Raw genomic sequence first — 8,990 nt, forward strand, 5'->3', positions numbered from 1 at the left:
AAGCCCGCTCACCTAGAGCCCGTGGTCCACAACAAGAGAAGCCACCGTAGTGAGAAGCCTGCGCACCACAATGAAGAGTAGCCCCCGCTCGCTGCAACTAGAGAAAGTCTGTGTGCAGCAACGAAGACCCAACGCAGCCATAAATAAATTTATTAAAAAAAAAAAGAAATTACATGTATTCACTTAATCTGTAAATATGTTTGCTATAAGAAATTATTTTGCCAACTTAACCTGTAACTAAATCTATGAACTTTTAATAATTAGCCCAATATTTAAAAGAAAGATGTAGAGATATAGATATAATAGATAACTCTTCTCTTGTTTGTAAGAACACTTCATAGCAGCACTATTTATGATAGCTAAGACATGGAAGCAACCTAAGTGTCCATCAACAGACAAATGGAGAAAGAAGATGTGATATATATATGCACAATGGAATATTACTCAGCCATGAAAAGAATGAAATGTTGCCATTTGCAATAACATGGATGGACCGGGAGGGTATTATGCTTAGTGAAATAAGTCAGAGAAAGACAAATATTATATGATATCACTTATATGTGGAATCTTAAAAAATGATGCAAATGAACTTATTTACAAAACAGAAACAGACTCACAGACATAGAAAACAAACTTATGGTTGCCAAAGGGGAAAGGTGGAGGGAGGGATAAATTAGGAGTATGGGATTAACAGATACACTACTATACATACAAAATAGGTAAACAACAAGGACTTACTGTATAGCACAGGGAACTGTCTTCAATATCTTGTAATAACCTATAATGGAAAAGAATCTGAAAAAGAATATATATTATTCTTTCTATATACTGAATCACTTTGCTGTACACCTGAAACTAACACAATATTGTAGATCAACCATACTTCATTAGAAAAAAAAAGAAAGCTTCAGACTCAGTCTTGTTTTCTCCAATACACTGCTCAGAACTAAGGGTGCCTCTAGCAGATTCAAATCCAAACACAGAACAAATACCATAATACTGTAGTTAAGAGTGAGTTGCTCTTGTGGATGTGCATGTAAATTAAAGCGGGTTCATTGAAGTGTCTTCACAGAAGTGAAGCTGAGGAATGGAGAGATATGACACAGGGCCTGAGTTTGAAAAAGTGTTTCCCTGCTCAAACTGAGCTAAGCTATCTCTCCTCCTGAACTTTTCGATGACATGAGTCAACAAGTTCATTATTTGCCTATGAAACTTTGGTTTAGCTCTCTGTGATTTCTAATCAAAAGAGTGTCCAATGATATATTCTGGTTACATCAGTGTCTTAACAGAGCCTGGGACAAGGGCTTGCTGCAGGGAGTCGATTTGGGGAGGTGATCCTGAGGAGGTAGGAGCTGGGACTCAGAAAATGTTAAAAGGCAAGGACGGGAAGCTTTTCCAAGGGCTGGTCACCAAGCTGGTTACCCTGTGGGCAACTGGAGATTATTCCTCCTGGGAACTCTTTGGAGAAATCGTGCACCATGTGTCTCAGAATTGTTCTCGCTATAGAGACGGCATTTATCCACCCATCCTTATTTGGTCAAGGGTTGCCCTGCGGTGTCAACTCCCTTGCACTTCCAGGATTGTTCTTACATCGTAATGGCTGCGAGAGCTCCCTGTACCCTGTAGCCAACAGAAAAGCCCCAAGAGGTGAGGCAGAGCTGAGGTAAGATGCACCTGTGCAGAGCTCACTGTCAGCTCAATGGCCAGAGTAAAAAGACAGGTCAAGGAAAATACAACAAGGCATTAAAGATACCCAACACCACTAATACCAGTTATCAGCAGGACACATTGGTCCTCTAAGATTGGACTCTACCATTTTTTACGAGCCCAGAAAAAAACAGGGCTGAATCCAGTGGAGCCCAACCAGGATTAAATATTGATGTCTCCCACCACTATTACGTAAGACTATTAAATAATTCCCTTTGGGAAGTTTCCCAAAGTCTTAGGGAATTGTTTGATCTTAGGGATCAAAGTCTTAGGGAATTGTTCTGTTGCAGAACTGAGTCAGACCAGGTGTGTGTGCGTACAAGTGGGCTTTCCCCTGAAATGAATGGATGGCCTCACTGCCGTTCCTCGCTGGAAGAGATGGTCCTGGATCTGACAAATGAGAGCGAGGGAGGTCAACTTCAGATCAGGTGAAGAAAAACCTTATTTTTCTCACCTTGACCCAGAGTTTAAGGAGATGAGGGAAGCAGGAGTGATCCTGGCCTTCCTCACTCCCTCATTCATTCACCACATACTTACTGAATGTTACCAGGACGCACCACATCATTTGCAGGGCTCAGTGCAAAACGAAAATGGGGGAACCCCTCGTTCAAACATTATTAAGAATTTCAATATGGCAACAGCAGAGCATTAAACCAAGTGTGGGAATCTTCTGAATGAGGGGCGCTGTGTGACTGCACAGGGCACACGTGACCCCTGAATGTCATCTATGGGTCAGACATTGTGCAAAGTTTCAGGCATATGTTGGCAAACAAAGCACATATGGCACCTGTCCTCATGGGGCTTCAAGGCCAGGCTAGGATTTATGTTGTTCCTTCCATCAGGATCCTTTCCTGGGTATCTTTCACAGTTTGAGCCCTTGCTATAGTGAGTTTGATTCTAGTAATTAAATACTTTTTCGTGCAGCCTCTTCCCTAAACCTCTGGAGCCCAAATGAAGAATCACTGATCCATTCCAGTGCGGGGTGTGGGCACAGATGGCCATGTCAAGGGTGGTCAGGTGTGTCTCTGGGAAGCACGTTGGTCTCCAAGGAGCAGCTTCCTAAGGGATTGTCAAGTATAGTTTTAACATTAGCAGCAGTTGATTTATAATCTGATTTACAACCCAACTGCTGAGTTTTCTGTGACTCCATGGAGTTCCCAGCTCACCACGTAGGACGTTCCCACCACTTCTTATGGCCTTCAGACCTGAGCACGTAACATAGCTACCCCATCTGCACAGGCTCCAAAGATTCTGAGTCCAGGACCGCTGAACTCCTTGATACTCCTCCGCTAATATTTACAATATTCCTCACATGCGTTTTCAGAGAACATCTCTCTGCAGCTTCAAAAGCTTGTCAAACGCCAGGATCTGCATAGGGAACAAGAGCTTCCAGAACCAGCACAAGCCCCGACTAATTCTCCTGAATTGGGAACAAAGGGCAGGTGCCGCCATGGGAGGTGGGGAATGGGCTCAGGTGCAGGAAGTACCATTCCTGACTCAGGTGTTCTAAGTCGGGGACTTCCTGTTCCTGCCCGCCCCCCCCTCCGTGGATAACACTCTTTACATTACAGGAATTTGTATTTCCCATCACTGGGTTGGATGAATTGCGCCTACCATGTTCTTACCTGTGGGCTCTTTCACCTTAGTTTATGTTATGATGGGTTCAGTAAGTTAATGATTAAAATTGTAGGTATCCTCCTCTGAAGATCTTAATCCTAAAGGAGCATCTTCACCTGCTGGAAATGCTGCAAAGCAATTCTGTTTAAAATGTAACAAAAGAAAAAAAAAGGAAACCTAAGGTACATTTCATTTTAAAAGTCTCTAATTCATACCTAAAAGTATAATGCTTTATACTGAAGATAGTTCATGATGAAGTAGTAGATATTTTTAATTTCAAAAGTGATTGCTTTTTGTATGTATATTATACTTAAAGAAAAGTTTTATTTTTAAACAATTTCCACTATTTTTTTCCTCTGGGTGATATGATTATAGGTGATTTTTTAAAAATTAATTAATTTATTTATTTATGGCTGTGTTGGGTCTTCATTTCTGTGCGAGGGCTTTCTCTAGTTGCGGCGAGCGGGGGCCACTCTTCATCGCGGTGCGCGGGCCTCTCACTACCGCGGCCTCTCTTGTTGCGGAGCACAGGCTCCAGACGCGCAGGCTCAGTAATTGTGGCTCACGGGCTTAGTTGCTCCGCGGCATGTGGGATCCTCCCAGACCAGGGCTCGAACCCGTGTCCCCTGCATTGGCAGGCAGACTCTCAACCACTGCGCCACCAGGGAAGCCCACAGGTGATTTTTGTTGGCTTCTTTTAAATTATGTTGCATTTCATAACTGCTAAGAATGAGCTGCTAAAGCTTTAATTCTTTCTCTGAATCCCACATAAAAAACTTCCTCCAAAATCAGTGATCACATAATAAGTAGTTGATAAAGGAATATTATCCACCTGGTGCTCCAGCACAAATGCTCTTCAGACCAGAAAGGAGCTGCCTACTTCAACCCACACAGGGAGATAACATGTTCTCCTGAGCAAAAGAAACCAGTTTCAAAAGCTTTCAAGTTACCCAGAACAAAACAAGGAAATTTAGCTGAGACCATTTTAAGGAAAAATGCTTACTCACCATAAACCTACCTCCATTTAGTTATTTCCTCTGTCTTGGTTCCCTAAGAAGTTTGGAGTAGACATGGGAGGTGAAATCTATGGGGTCATCAGTATCCATCTGCAGGATGTCATTTATTCTGAATGAGAACCAGGGTGACTTTTGTGAACAATCTTGGGTCTCAAATTCAGATGCCCCAGAGAGGTATGAAAATGTGTAATCCAATAGCTGCTTGAGAAATAAAAATGCCTAAGCGATTTGAGCCTTAAGAATGTGAAAGCAAGAATACTATTCAAATATTGTGCTGCTATTCAAATGATACCACTCTGAGTACCACTGTGGGTCATTGTGTCCTGCAGTGCTGGTGCTGACGATGATTTAGTGGTAGGTTTCTGTTTTGGAATCCTTCCACATCCCAAGCTTGGCCATCCAGCCTGTTTTTCAAACCCCTGTCCAATGCCAGATAAATGCCTTATTGATTAGGATAGCCAGGGCCAGTTTCTGTTGCTTACAACCCAAAGATTCTGAATTGCTACCAAATCCACAAGTGTATTCTCCACCAGGAACTGTTAGGCCATCAGGGCTCTTTCTTCATTTCTGCTCTCTGATCAGCTGCTTCAACTTTCTTCATCTCTGTAAACCTGCTTCCTCCTCTGCTTCAAGTTATATGGCGGGGCAGAAGATGATCCCCCCCATAACTTCTGATCAAGAGACCAGTTTGCACGGGTGGGTGGGCTGTTTCCAAAATCCCAAATCAATGCTTCAGAGTAAGAATCCAAATGGCCCGCATGGGTCTATTGTCCACCCCTCCTGGTCAGTCGATGGCCAGAACCCATTGTCACACTGTGCCATCATGCCTGCCAAGGGCCCAGGCCTGGGGGTGAGTGAGAAAAACCATTTCCAGACAGTGGGGCAGAGATGTGCCCCTTCACAGGCTGGCAAACACTGCCAAAGGAATCCCCTTCATCCAAGATGCCATTGTTACTTTCATAATGATTTCCTGCTCTCCAAAATGTAACCCTAGATAATTTCTCTGCCTCTTCACCTCTACCTCCAGTTTTTTTTTCCAAGCTCTTCCTAACCCTTTATCATGTTAATCTATGCATGTTTAATCCCTTCCTACTTTTGTAGGGCTTCCATAAGTGACATTTTCCTTGAAGCATTTCTTCATTTTTTTAAAGTGAATATGGCATTTTTTTTCCATGCCCCAATACTTTTCTTTTTTTTTAAATTTTATTTATTTATTTATTTATTTTCGGCTGCATTGGGTCTTTGTTGCTGCACGTGGGCTTTCTCTAGTTGCGGCGAGCAGGGACTACTCTTCATTACGGTGCGCAAGCTTCTCATTGCGGTGGCTTCTCTTGTTGCAGAGCATGGGCTCTAGGCGCGGGGGCTCAGTACTTGTGGCTTGTGGGCTCTAGAGCACAGGCTCAGTAGTTGTGGCAAACGGGCTTAGTTGCTCCGCAGCATGTGGGATCTCCCCGGACCAGGGCTCAAACCCGTGTCCCCTGCATTGGCAGGCAGATTCTTAACCACTGCACCACCAGGGAAGTCTCCCTTGAAGCATTTCTACTGTCTTTACCATTGGTTTTTAACACTCGCTCACTTTTTTGTCTTTCGACATGGGCTTCCTTGAGTCATGATTTTGGGAAGCTCTGCTTTGGGATCTGAGATCACAGCCTGGTTCCTGGCATGCACCTCTTTGGGTGTTTCATAAGATTGTCAGACAGCAGAGACCATAATTTTGTAAATGGTGCAAAGATAGTTTCTTGAATATTCATTGGTAAATAAAACAGTAGGAGATAGTCACTTTAGAAAGCGGGCTTGGTCTTATGTGCCTTCACTCACTGTCTTAATTGAAATATCCTGGTTCATTTTACCTGATGTGAAAAAAAGAATTGGTCTATTTATATCTCGTGGACCATAGGCATTAAGGTAACAGAGGGACACAGAAGAGTATTGTAGTTGGGGATAAAGGGAAAAGTGCTTGACACTGATACAAGTGGTTCTCAAAAATTTGAATTTCACATCCCCATAAATTTTTAAAAATATGGATTGGGGAGCATCAGAGAGCTGCCAACTTTTTATTTTGCTAAGGAAGGACACAATACCAAGGAAGACTAAATCTAAAACCAAAAACATAAAAGCAAAGACTTTGCCATATAAAAGAAAAGAGCAGAAACAGAATAAAAAACAATCCTTCCCAATAAAGTTGATAAACTTGTTCCAACTTTTTAAAATCCCAGGCCACCAAAGCAATAGACCACCCAGCAAAACCTTCCAGTGAACCTGCATTTGGAATCTGCTCCAGGACACAGTCTACCTTTCCAGAGTGTAGCTTTTAAAAGGGGGCCAAAAAACAGCACTTCTGTTGGAATTCTTCCCTCCCTCACCCTTGGTTTCCTACAGAAGAGAGACCATGCTCCCCCATCGGAGTGTGGTGCCTTCCTGTGCATGCAGTTCCAGCCGGAAGCAAAACAGAGCCTTATACTACCTGCTTGCCATGTGCCATGTGCCAATAATAGTCTAAGTGGTGTCCTTACAACCACCCGTGAGCTTGGTAATATCCTCCTTTTCACTGATAAGGAAGCCAAGGCTGGAAAAAGTGATTCCACTTGCCAATAGTCATAGAGCTTGATGAATTCTGAAGCTGAAATTTGCACCCAAGTACATCTGATGCCCAAGTCTATTTTCCAAACAATTTTCTCCTCTAAGATAAAGACAAGGATTTGGACAATGAAGTGATGCATACATATTCATTTTAGAGAAAAGTTATTTTATTAAACTACTTGTTTTATGTTTTAGACCCCAGAAAATGTCAGTAGCCCTGTGGCCTCATCATGGTACTCATCCTGTTGAATAACAAAATATCTGAGTCACTTACGCTTCATGGAGCAAAAACACATGAGGAGCTCTATATGTGATTGAATGGTTTTTAAATCAAGTCACAAGCTTGGGCATGAGGATACTATATTCATTTATGTTGGCGAGATTAACTGATTGTGAATGTTGTATATGTAAAAATGAATGGACGGACACCCTGGGGACACTATTGTGGATGAAACACCGAGGACTCGTTGCTCACAAGTCTCAGAGCAGGGCGAGGGGTGGAGGTCCTCTTGTTCATTCCATAAAATGGCTATTTATTTCAATGAAAAATAATTTCCCTCCATCCCCATACCTTCGGACCCCTGTCCAAGTCTGAATTTAATTTTTCTACATTCACATGATGCCTTGCCCCTGCATAGGTGGAATTCTCAGTGAGCTCTATGAGTAGAGATTCTTCTGCCCCTGAAAATACACTCTGACCTTCTACAAATGCCTCAGATTCCCTTAGCAGGGATTTCTCAGTCCCTTAGAGAAAGGGCTTCCTTTGAGGATACGCTCGTGTGAGAAACCAATTCAGAATGAGGTCGGTCAGTACCCTCAGCTTCCTTTCTGAGAGCTGATTTGGATAAAAGAAAGGGTAGCAGAGTGAGTGTGCACGAGACATGACGAAAACACATAAAGAGCCATTTATTTTGTATTTATTTCCTGCTGGCCAAGCACTATTCTAGGTGCTTTCCATGAATTAACTCAACCACTTTAATAGACTTAGGAGGTAGGTATGATCATAATCCATGCTTTATAGATGAAGAAACTGAGACACAGAGATTCTGAGCCATCTGTTCAAGGTTGCACAGCCAGGAAGTAGGGTAGCTGGACTTCAACTTGGCTTAAATCAACCCCTTGTAACCACTACACTAAGCAGCCCATCGAGATGCGTTGGCAGAGGTGCTGATGGGGGCAAGAGTATTGCAAAGACAATGTTGGGGCACAAAATACAACCTCAGAAGGTCTGATAGCAACATAATGTTTAGTATGACTGTATTAGCCAGTACTTTCTAAGATGCAAGAGGAGAAACCCAGGTCAAAATGGAATTAGCAAAAATGAGGAATGTGTTGGCCCCCGAACAGAAAATCGGGAATGGATGGATACATGGTCCCAAACGATACCATCAGGATTTGATGTTCCCTTTCCCTCACCTCCACTTCTTAGCTCTGCTTTCCTCTGAGTTGGCTTTGCCCTTAGGGCAGCCTTCTCTACATGGTGGCATCCAGCCAATTTGGGCTCTCAGCTACCCCTCCCGGTGGAAAGTCTTCTCTCTCCCAGTTGCTCCAGCAAAAGTCCCAGGATTCACTGACTTGACTGACTTGAATCATGAGCTCATTCCAGATGGATGCACCCCATCTTACCCAAGCGGATGGAATATGCTGATTGGTCCTAAATCGTGATCCCTCCCTGGAGTATGAGATAACCCTGTATAACCACACAGAGTGCTGGTGGGAGAAGCAACACCTCCAAGAGAAGTCAGAAGACAGCCCGGATGCTGGGTTCAAAACCCATAAAAGTTCATCACGCTGATCCCAGCTCTGTTTCATTTTAAACACATGTCCTCAGAACAATTGTATTTCTCAGGAGCTGGAAGACAGGAGGCCACGTGCCTCTAAACTTAGCGCTCAAGAGCATTTTGTGCAGCATTTGGTTGATCAAATGACTCACAGATAACTTCTATGTGCAACATTTCAGGACCTGAGAAATTGACCAAAGTTCACTCCTTCCCGATGCTTACCTTACAGAAGCTGGTTCCGCCTGTGAACTGGGGAAAGTATGGAAGATGGTCCTAATAGCATTATTCA

Source organism: Balaenoptera musculus, chromosome 15, assembly GCF_009873245.2.
Source record: "Balaenoptera musculus isolate JJ_BM4_2016_0621 chromosome 15, mBalMus1.pri.v3, whole genome shotgun sequence".
NCBI lineage: Eukaryota > Metazoa > Chordata > Mammalia > Artiodactyla > Balaenopteridae > Balaenoptera > Balaenoptera musculus.